Source organism: Cucumis melo, unplaced genomic scaffold (assembly GCF_025177605.1).
Source record: "Cucumis melo cultivar AY unplaced genomic scaffold, USDA_Cmelo_AY_1.0 utg001557l, whole genome shotgun sequence".
Taxonomy (NCBI): domain Eukaryota; kingdom Viridiplantae; phylum Streptophyta; class Magnoliopsida; order Cucurbitales; family Cucurbitaceae; genus Cucumis; species Cucumis melo.
This window is the reverse complement of record NW_026124653.1, coordinates 2,501-15,000: the sequence shown is the minus strand read 5'-3', so window position 1 is coordinate 15,000 and position 12,500 is coordinate 2,501. Positions and strand designations below refer to the sequence as shown.

General features: G+C 31.1%; 1 non-coding gene across 1 annotated transcript; it reads right to left on the bottom strand.

The window, feature by feature from the left end:
- Window positions 1-5,454: 5,454 nt before the first annotated feature.
- On the bottom strand, window positions 5,455-5,542 carry TRNAS-GCU (transfer RNA serine (anticodon GCU)). Its single transcript has one exon. It is a non-coding gene; the product is annotated as a tRNA-Ser (tRNA).
- Window positions 5,543-12,500: the final 6,958 nt, after the last annotated feature.

Sequence of the window (12,500 nt, the reverse complement as noted above, 5' to 3'; positions counted from 1 at the left end):
AATTGTTATTGTACCCACAAAAAGGATTTTTGTGTTATAATAATTAGTCGACAAAAAAAAAAAATGATTCTGGTGATACATTCGAGTAATTAAATGTTTTACCATTAGTAAACTGGATTTTTTGTCATAACCAGAATTTTCCAACAAAATGGATCCATTTAAAAAATGATCATGAGAAAATGCGTAAATATACTCCCGAAAGATAAGTGGGTATAGGAAGTCACGTTGCCGAGATTTCTCAAGTTCTAAATATCCTTTAAATTCCGCCATTTAAAATTTCATTTGAACTGGGGATACGATAATGGGATTTATTGGGTTATCAAATGATACATAGTGCGATACAGTCAAAACAAGGTATTACAGTAAAATAAAGAATAATAATAGATACCTCGTAAATAGGTAAGACTTATCAACGGACTCTCTATCCTCTCTTTTCTTTTGTCATCTAATTGGTTTCTATTTTAGGATAAAAAAGATGGTTAGAAATCCTTTATTTTTTCAACCCAATCGCTCTTTTGATTTTGGAAAAAACTCTTTATCAATATACTGCTTCTTCTACACATTCCCCTCTACCTCATAACGTAGAGTAACTAATAGTTAGGACTTAGAAAAAAATGGATAACTCACTCATAAGAAAAGTCCTTCCCGCATCAAGCACTAATATAGTTTTAACGTCTAATTAGATCGGCGAATCATTCAAATTAAGAACATAAGCCCGTTACTTTTTATTTCTCTATAATTGGAGCATAGTGCCCTATCCATTTATTCATTCGACCCGACTTTACTTTTTTTTCCGCATCAAGAATTCAAACAAGTTTGGCCTAATCTAGTAAGGTAAAAATATTACTAGAATTTTCCATTAATACGACATGCTGCTTTTTCCATTCATTCCTTTCAGGATCAGTCGCGGTCTTACAAACTCTACCGATAGTATGGACGAATCTGTTACTTCATAGAAATGTGTAAAAGATGCTAGCCGCACTTAAAAGCCGAGTACTCTACCATTGAGTTAGCAACCCCAAAATATGAAAAATTTTTCTGTGTAGATACAATCGGAATCAAAATAACAAAAGAAATGAAATTAGATGACGTAATCAAAATATTGCAATAAAAAAAACTTCTTATATCACTTACACAAAAGTAATTTTTTGTATCACAAAAAATACAATGAGACCATCATGTGCGTGAAAAGCAAGGGTCATGAAAGGGAGATAACTAGCTTCATTTATACACAATCGGATTATATTTGTTTGATACACTGTTGTCAATATTAATGTGAATAATGAAAAACGCCTATAATGGACAAAACAAAAGAATTATAAATGAATAAAAAACAAATGGAAATAACAATTTGAGTTGAATAACTATATTTAACTAGATAAAGTTAACAAAATAGAATAAGAGAAAATATTCTAATAATAATAAATTCTATTAAAATAATAGAAAAGAATTAAAAAAAACTACGTACTTAGATTGGCACTATAGAGATAATCAACATAGATAGACATAAAAGATGTAGGCGAAAGAAGAAATTAAGGAAGAAGTAGAAAAAAATATATCGGGTTTGTGGATTGAATAAACCCGATATATTTTTTTTCTATTCATCTTAGATCAATTTATATCAATAAAATAAAAATCGATTTTTTCATTAGCGAAGACGCAATTTTAAGGTAATAAGTGTATAGTATGAATAGAACAAGAGAGAGGGGGAAATACTAAAGAAAAGGTTAGTCAAAGCTATATACAAGTTAAGTTATCACACCCTCGTTTTTTTATTTCATTAATAAAAATGGAATTTCGGTTATTGATTAAGGTGAAGTTCCGTAAAAACACCTGCCTTCTTTAAAATATCATGAACAGTTCCTGTAGGTTGAGCACCCTTTTCAAGGAAATATAGAATAGCAGGAACATTTAAATAGGTTTGATTCTTTATCGGATCATAAAAACCCACTTTACGAAGATCTCTTCCTTCTCTTCGGCATCGAACATCAATTGCAATGATTCGATAAACGGCTCATTGGGATAGATGTAAATTTTAAGTACCCCCCCCAGAACCGTATAAGAAGTTTTCTCCTCGTACGGCTCGAGGAAATTCAAAGTTATGTATAGAATTCTAATTAATGTCAAATAGATCTATAGATTATTAAATCAATTAGACTATGATTTAAAAATTTTTTTCTTATTCTTTTGTTTTTCTTTTGAAAAAAAAAACTCATTCTTATCCCCATAACTCAAGTTGGATAACTCTCACGCAAAGGAAAAAAACCCTTAAGCTTAAGCATTTCATTTATTGAGCGGTCTCTAACCTCTTTATTTTTGCCTGTCTCCGTTAGAATCTATTTCGATTCTTCATTCTGATCTAGTTTAGTTATTGAGACAATTGAAAAAGATTTTTACTTGTTCCGGGATCCTTTATCCTTTCCTTGAATCATTGGGTTTAGACATTACTTCGGTGATCTTTAATCGTTTCAAAATGGTAGCAACATACCATTTTTTTTGATTTCCTTTTTATCAAAGAATCATATAAATAATGGATTCTCGTGTGATACACTTTTAATCCAATTTGATGTTTGAATTTGAAACTTGTTCGAATTGGATCCTTTCGATTTGTATACCGAACCTATACTTACGAAGTAGTTTTAACTTATTGATTGACACTAACCCTAGATCTCTGCCCTTGATAAATGAATCAATACTTTCTACTCGAGCTCCATCATGTACTATTTACATCAAAAACCCTAAAAAAAAAAAAGAGCTCGAGTGCAACCGAACAAACTATGTCGAGTCAAGAGCATCTTCATTCCTATATAATATAAAATGGTGGGTGTAAGAATCCACAGTGGATCATGTCCTTCAAGTCGCACGTTGCTTTCTACCACATCGTTTTAAACGAAGTTTTACCATAACCTCTAATTTCTTGGAACTGGTATGTAATTGATTCATTTATGGAATCATGTATAGTCATTGGGTTAGTTGGTCCATAGTAATCTATACTCTTATGACATGGGTAGTTTTTGAAAAAGTCTTAGCAATACTTCAATTTATTGAAACCCATATTTTATTGTATATATTGTATCAATAACATTTTTTTGTATGAGTGCAATATTTATTTCTCTATATATAGATATTTTCTAGATAGAGAGAGATTTTTTGAAATTTCTATAAAATCAATTAAGAAATAATTAATTACGAATAATTAAGAATCTCCATTTTTCAATTTCTTCATAGAATGGATTCACGAGTTTAACACTTCTTCGAGTACCAAGGACTCATAAGAAATAATTAAAAAGATTTACTTGATTGAAAATTTACTACCTAAATATTATATTATAATATTATTTGAATAAATTTTTGTAAAGGATTTATTACATTTGATTATGATAAATAAATGTATATTCGGGATTAACCCATCAATTAGATAGATCTAAAATAAAAAAAAAAAAAAGAAATAAAACGATAAAAATAGATAATAACAATACATACATATCAGCATTTTCTGCCTAGTTTATTTAACTTAAGAGACTCAATAATCTTTCCTTAAAATAAAGTGAAAAAGATGTATGAATTGTTACTTGGATTTACAATTATTCATTACAGACAAACATACGAAAAAATGAGGTGAAAAGAAATACATAATATGTTACATATGTAACTTGATTCTTTGTTAATCAGATTCGGGCAGATATTCAAATTGATATCTTCCGTTATGGATTAACTCCTATCTACCCCCAATTAGATCGAGTAGATGCATCATAAATAAAAAAAGGATCCTACGGGGGACTGGACTAGTTTCGGAGGTGCTAGACTATCTTGTATAAGGCGAAAGTCAAACAGATCTAGAGTAAACGATTGTTCCTACCTATTTTTTTTTATTTGACTCTAAAATTTAGTACCCTAAACCCTAAATAGGTCTTAAGTTTCTTAAGACCATTAATTCAATTCCATTAGTGCCAAAAACACAAGACCTTCGTGTTTATAATTCAGAAATCCACAGAAAAAAAATACTCGGGTTTCACAAACCATTTAAGAGATAGAGAATAATAGAGGCTTTCGCATTTCTGAAATGCATCATTATAAGAAAATAATAAAGAACAATCACATTCGATCTATATTTAGACTCTTAAGCATAAGGTTGTTTAAAACGGCAATCTATAGTCTGATATCGAATATTTTTCCATATATCTTATAATATACTATTATTATATATAATAATAATACGCATACTCTGGGACGGAAGGATTCGAACCTCCGAATAGCGGGACCAAAACCCGTTGCCTTACCACTTGGCCACGCCCCATTTATATTCAACACTAATAAACACTAATATTGGTAGTGCTTAGTCGTCAATTCCAGTACAAATATTTATAGAATAAATTAGATTGTTGCTCAGATTTTGATACGTTTATAGATCCAATTAAACTCAATTTATTGATCATTACATATAATTCCATTAAGATATTGTATGAAAGTAGGATTTCTTCTATTCTCGTTTTATTTGAGAATTGAAGGATTTTTGATTGGCTGAGTTCAAATCAAAGAAAGGTTTTTTGACCTACTTTATGTTATTAATTTTTCCCTTATCCCTTATATCATAGCAATAATAGGGGATTAATAACTCAATCAAATCAAAAGAAATACAATTATCTTCAAGAACAAAGAAAAAAAAATTGTTATGCTTAATATCTTAAGTTTCATCGGTATCTGTCTTAATTCTTTCCTTTATTCAAGTAGTTTTTTCGTCGCCAAATTGCCCGAGGCCTACGCTTTTTTGAATCCAATAGTAGATGTTATGCCAGTAATACCTCTATTCTTTTTTCTATTAGCTTTTGTTTGGCAAGCTGCTGTAAGCTTTCGATAATATTTTTAATACTGTCCGAGACAAATTCATGATTTACTAGAAAAAAAAAAAAAAAGATTCTAACTAGTTATAAGATCAGATAAGTTGTACATACAGTCTGAAGCTTTAAGTTGAATCCAATATTGAAATTATTCTATAGCTATGATAAATCTGGATCACTCTCATTTTCTTATTCTTACTTTTTTCCTTTGAACGACCCTCTTCGAGTCCCCCACAATATAGAATTGTGGGTATGAAATCCAATTTTGAGTAATCAAGGACTCAACTCTTAAAATTTTTTCCTATTTATAGAAATAACTTCACTGCATTTCTTGGTGTCAAACCAGATTAAAATAGAGAATCTATTCTCTTAAAAAAAAAATGATCTTGGAGATTGTGTAATGCTTACTCTCAAACTATTTGTTTATACAGTAGTAATATTCTTTGTTTCTCTCTTCATTTTCGGATTCCTATCTAATGACCCGGGACGTAATCCGGGGCGTGAAGAATAACAAAATCAGATTTTTTTTCCTTGCTTGATTTTGAAATGTTCTTAACATTTTATCTATTCCACATCTTTCCTCAACTATAAAAAAATACCAAGTAATTGACAGAAACGGAAAGAGAGGGATTCGAACCCTCGGTACAAAAAAATCGTACAACGGATTAGCAATCCGACGCTTTAGTCCACTCAGCCATCTCTCCCCAAATTGAAAAAGGATAATTACTATGATACATTGTATAAAAAATAGAAAATAAAGGCTTGAAAAAAGCCCTTCTTTATCTCTCTTTATTATCTTTATCTACCCCTTTATAGATATATAATTTCATTATATTGATATAGATAATTATCTAGATATATCGATGGATATCTATCAAATCGATAAAAACTTTTTTTTATTAGGAATTCCATTTAGATAAATTAGATTTCATTAGATAAGGGCTCAAAAGAAGAGATATCTTCAATCCTAATATATAAATAATACCAATATATTAAAGATTCATAAAAATATTTATAAATAAAAAGAAAGTACCTTTTTTAGTTTATTTCATCCGAAAAGCCCTTTTCTTTTTATTTTTAGTTCCACGGCCTGGCCTGGTCAGTACCTAGCCGGGCTTTTTTTGTTCCAATAAATCGTAGATCAAATTATTTATTTGATTTGAAAATGTTTTTGAAAAAAAAAAAAATAGAAACAACAAGAATCCTAAGAAGATTTATTATTTCAATTCCTATGATACAGAAAAAGATGATATAGAATCAAGGTTCGATTTCTTATTATTATTTTTTAGTACTTTACTAGAATAAAAAACTTGTTAATTAGTTAATTAAAACGAGTCCTCTTTTCCTAATCTCATTAGTGGCCCTGATGAAAATACGTCAACGCTCAAATTTTCATGATTATTTTCTGATCCGATCTTTTTATTACTTATTAATACGACTTATTTTCGTCTTCGACAAAAGGTCCATTTATATACAATAATTGCATTGTAGCGGATATAGTTTAGTGGTAAAAGTGCGATTCGTTCTATTAATCCCTTAATAGTTAAGGGATCCTTCGGGTTGATTAATATTCCGATCAAAAACTTTATTTCTTAAAAGGATTTAATCCTTTACCTCTCGATGAAAGATTCGAGGAAAAATAAAAATTCTCGTGATTTGTATCCAAAAATATGTTCTAAATTGAAAAAATTGGATCATGAAATTACGAAACATAATTTTATTGAATTGGATCAATACTTCCAATTGAAGGAATAAGGGATCCATGGATAAAGGTGGAATTTTTTCTAATCGTAACTAAATCTTCAATTTTTTCTTTGTATAAGGGAGATTGAAGCAAAACAAAATAGCTATTAAACAATGTCTTTGGTTTACTAGAGACGTCGACATCGTTTTTTTAGCTCGGCGGAAACAAAATACTTTTCCTAAGGATTATATTAAATAGAAATAGGGAACGAAATAAATAACTGGAAAGATTGTTATAATCTCCTCTTGTATAGGGATCATCTATAAAGCGGGTCCTTTTGAATGCATTCAGACGGAAAGGCTGACATAGATGTTATGGATGGTATTTTTTTTTGTTTACATCTTATAAATTTAGGAATTTATCCATCTTCCATAAAGGAGCCGAATGAAACCAAAGTTTCACGTTCGGTTTTGAATTAGAGACGTTCAGTTCAAAATGATGAATCAACGTCGACTATAACCCCTAGCCTTCCAAGCTAACGATGCGGGTTCGATTCCCGCTATCCGCTTATCTTATCTTATAATATTCTTATCTTATAATTTATATATATTATAAATAGAAATTAATTAATAATGGAATTACTCAAATAAAAATTTTCAATTTACTTAATTTTAACTAAATTTTAACTAATGTATTAGTTAATGTAATGCATCATTGAATTCAATATGCAATTTCCGGAATTCTCACACATTTTTTTTACGAACAAGAGAGGTGAAAATACGAAAAAAAAAAATTGGAATCAAAAGCGTCCATTGTCTAATGGATAGGACATAGGTCTTCTAAACCTTTGGTATAGGTTCAAATCCTATTGGACGCAATTTTTTTTCATATATTTTTTTTTAGTTTTAAATTTTCTATATCATGTCAAGAAAGGAAAGATTTTGAATGATTTGAATAAGAGACGCTTATTTATTAATAGTAATTTATAAATTAGTTTTAATATTAATTGTAACTCTAGTTTTAGATTTATTATATAAATAAACTAATAATTCAATTCTGTTTTATTTGAAGATAAGATATTAGTAGAAAGGATATTCAAATTCCAAATATTAAGATATTTATGATATTCTAAATATATTATTAGAAATATAATCTAATTTTAACTTTAACTATATTTATAAAAAAATTTCTTAATTGTATTTACATTTCATTTTAATATTGATATATATTTCTAGAAATATTATCTACTTTCTTTAATATATTTATATATATTTTTTATTTTATATAAATTATATATATATATATTCTACCTACTAACACCTAATAAATGAAAAGAATGAAATTATTTCATGTTTCAATTTTAACATTTGAAAGTTCTAAAAATTGATTTATACTTTACTTGTTTTCTTTTATACTTGGTCTTGAAGTAGAAAACGTTCCATCTGTTCCTGAATAGCTTCTTTCAAAAGGGCTTCCGCTTCAGTGGTCAATGTCTTCGTAGAAGAGATTATTTCTTGAAACTGAGGTTTATTCGTTTTTACGTAAGTACGTAACTCAAGAAGAAATTTCCTTACTTGTCCAATTTCTAATGAATCAAGATAACCATTAGTTCCGGTATAAACAGTCATTATCTGTTCGTCTACCGTGAGAGGTGCTGATTGGGATTGTTTGAGCAACTCACGTAATCGTTGACCTCTTGCCAATTGATTCTGAGTAGCTTTATCGAGATCAGAAGCGAATTGCGCAAAGGCTTCTAATTCGGCAAATTGAGCCAATTCCAATTTTAATTTGCCGGCTACTTGTTTCATGGCTTTAATTTGAGCTGCAGATCCTACTCTGGAGACGGAAATACCCACATTAATAGCAGGTCTGATTCCAGCATTGAATAGATCGGCAGATAAGAATATTTGTCCATCGGTAATGGAAATTACATTAGTAGGAATATAAGCTGAAACATCTCCCGATTGGGTCTCAACTATTGGTAAAGCAGTCATACTTCCTTCACCTAAAGCAGAACTTAATTTAGCGGCTCTTTCCAAAAGGCGTGAATGCAAATAAAAAACATCTCCCGGATAAGCTTCGCGGCCCGGCGGTCTTCGTAAAAGAAGAGACATTTGTCGATAAGCTTGTGCTTGTTTGGAGGGATCATCATAAATGATTGAAGTGTGTTGTTTTCTGTACATAAAATATTCAGCCAAAGCTGCTCCTGTATAAGGGGCAAGGTATTGTAATGTAGCCGGAGAATCTGCCGTTTCGGCTACTATAATAGTGTATTCCATTGCGCCCCTTTCCTGTAAAGTAGTCACTACTTGAGCCACAGAAGATGCTTTTTGACCAATAGCTACATAAACACATATTACATTTTGCCCTTGTTGATTGAGAATCGTATCCGTGGCTACTGCAGTTTTACCGGTCTGCCTGTCCCCAATAATTAATTCTCGCTGACCACGTCCGATAGGAATCATTGAATCAATAGCAATAAGTCCTGTTTGAAGAGGCTCGTATACGGAACGTCTCGAAATAATACCAGGAGCGGGGGGATTCAATTAACCGAGAGTCAGAAGATGAAATTTCACCTCGGCCATCAATAGGTTTAGCCAGGGCATTTATAACACGACCTAAATAAGCCTCGCTTACTGGTATCTGAGCAATTCTTCCCGTTGCTTTTACAGAACTTCCCTCCTGTATCAGCAAACCATCACCCATTAATACAACACCAACATTATTTGATTCTAAATTTAGAGCTATGCCTATAGTACCCTCTTCAAATTCTACTAATTCACCTGCCATTACTTCATCAAGACCATAAATACGAGCAATGCCGTCGCCTACTTGAAGTACAGTACCGGTATTTACAATTTTTACTTCTCTATTATATTGCTCAATACGTTCACGAATAATATTACTAATTTCATCTGCTTGAATGGTTACCATGAGTATTTCGTAATTATTTTTTTTTAAGAAAAAAAAATAATGCCTACAGTAGAAGGACTAATCAGTTAGTTATTTCTTTCATCGTCCCAAACATGCCAATATTAGCACTGATGGTACGTAAATGTAACTCGTTGTCCAAACAACTATTCAGAGTTCCTAGAGCTCCTTGTAAGGCTTGTTGGAAAACCTGTTGTCGTACTTGATTAATCGCTTTTTGTTGTTCAAAACGAATAGTTTCATTTTTATAATTTTCTAATTGTTCCAAACTTTTAGAAGTTGAATTAATCAAATTCAATTTTTCTCGTTCTATCTCAGAATATCCATTCACTCGAAACTGATCGGCTTCCATTTCAACTTTTCGTAAGCGAGCCCGGGCTTTTTCCAGCTGTTCAATGGCCCCCTCACGTAGTTCTTCTGAATTTTGAATTGTTTTCAAGATCCTCTGTTTTCGATTATCTAATAAATCACTTAATGAAAGTAGATTGTCTTTCCATTCATTTCAAAACTTCGACGATCCCTTCCCGAACCAAACATGAATCTTTCGATTCATTTGGCTCTCACGCTCAATTATTGCAATTATTTCTGAGAAATTCCCATATATCTTTTTGAATGTAATGAGCCTATCCTCTTTTCTCTATTCATATTCCACAAAGAAAAAGAAAAAAATATGGATCATTAATCCAAGACCCGAATATTCGGAGGACTCTTCTGACCAAACAAACAATTGTCAGCAAAGTTGTTTCTTTTTTTTTCTTGAAATCCAAAAAAATTTTCTTACTTTATACATAACATAGGTCATCGATTCAGCATTGGATAAAAAAGAAAAAATGAGGGTGAAATCCTCATTTTTTTAGTTTTTTACAAAAAAATTCTAATATTCTATTAAAATAGAAAATAATAAAAAAGGGGGGGGTTCAAATCATTTTATCGACATGAGTGTTCTATATCGAAAAAAAAGCCCAACTATTTGAAACGATTTATGTATTAACTATGTATTAACATAGTAGTAGAAAGAGTACCATGCTACGTCTGGACTTCAAACGTTTTAACCATGTTAATAGTCCCACATTATTGGTTGATAGAGAATCAAAGTTGATTTACCAATGAATCACGAAATGCTATGGTTCTTCAATATGATTTCTTCATTTTGTCAGAAGTAATTCGCGGGGATCATGCACCTTTTCGTAGTTATAACTAGAAAAGTACAGTTGGTTGTATCCAACTTATTCTTGAAATAAACAACTCGCACACACTCCCTTTCCAAAAAAAATCAATACACCAAGCACTACGCTTAGATTTATTGGATTTGTTGCTAAAATATCGGTATTAAATCCGAAACTCTCGGCGGATGGCCAGTAACCCAAAGAAATGAAAGAATCGGTTACATTTTTCATATGATCTCCTTTTATAGATAAAACTAATTATCTATTTCTTTCTATTTTTTTTTTATTTTATTAATTTCCTATTTCTATTCGAAATAGAGTAAAAAATATGTTGTAAGAATCCTAAAAAAAAAGTTCCATTCGAGATTGGACTAAGAAAGGGAAGGAAGAAGGCGAGTCAGTATGCTAATGCCTCATCCTCAAATCAATCCTTCCCATAGGTTATTGTCCCAACGAATAAGTAATTGTAGGAGTGAAAGCTTCGTATAATTCGAAAAAGCAAGAGCAGCAAGTCCAAGTAAATAAAATACGAAAAAAAATACGTAATTTTTTTAGGATTAAACAAAAGGATTCGCAAATAAAAGTGCTAATGCTACAACTAGTCCATAAATTGTTAAAGCTTCCATAAAAGCCAGACTAAGCAATAAAGTACCTCGGATTTTTCCCTCCGCCTCGGGTTGTCTCGCGATCCCTTCTACAGCTTGGCCCGCAGCAGTACCTTGACCAATCCCAGGTCCAATAGAAGCAAGCCCGACGGCCAACCCCAGCAGCAATAACGGAAGCGGCAGAAATCAGTGGATTCATGATAAGTTCCTCACACCAAAAGAAAGAAATGGTTAATGATACAATCAACCAATGAATTATAACTTATTATTCCATCACTAAGATTTATCCAACTAAAAATTACGAATTGAAGTAATAATATTATTGAATCGTCCAAACTACTTCAATCTCTCTTTTTTAGTTCCTATCCATCCACGTAGTTTTTGTGAATCCATACGACTTTTGTTCTTCCATTTCTTTTAAAGCATTCTTTGAATTCTTCATTGTTTTTCTTGATTTAATCTCTCTATTCATTCAATATTGAATTCAAAATTACATTACAGCCGAAACAGAAGGACTTCCATTGTAAGCCCTATCTAAATTCACAGTAGTAGGGCGGATTAGATATATCTTTAGTTCCTATATAACTAGTTAATATCTAATATAACATATACATGTGTTTCTTACCTAACGTAAACCAATTATTCATATCTTGGATTCCATCGAATTTGAGAATCATTCTTCGAAATATCCACAAGGGTTGTCTTATAGCAATTCGATTCAATACATCTAGTTGACTCCACTCTCCTCTACTCTACCCTACCCAATCCTTTTTTCTCGTTTTTTGGAAACCCTTTCTTTTTAGAATTATCCCACATGGAGACAATCAATCTAAATGAACGAATTCATTAGTCCAAATCCTTGCATAGAAATATCAATATTTTATTAATCTAAGTTCATGTAATTTTTTTTGTTCAATCGTTGAGAGGAAAAAGATCTTTTAGATCTCTTTCCTTTTTTTTTAATTCCCGAATATCGTAATCTTTCTAGTCTTACTCCCTAGATAGTATATACCTTCCTTATTTTTTGATTATTTGTATATTTATGTTCCCTAAGTAGATTATCTTGAGCCATGTATACATTGCCTTGGTCTAAGCTAAAAAAAAGAGTATTTAGAAAACTAATCAATGATGACCCTCCATGGATTCGCCTATATAAGCTGCAGCTAAAGTTGCAAAAATAAGAGCTTGAATACCACTTGTAAATAATCCAAGGAACATAACAGGTATAGGAACTACTAAAGGTACTAAAGAAACAAGAACAACAACTACTAATTCA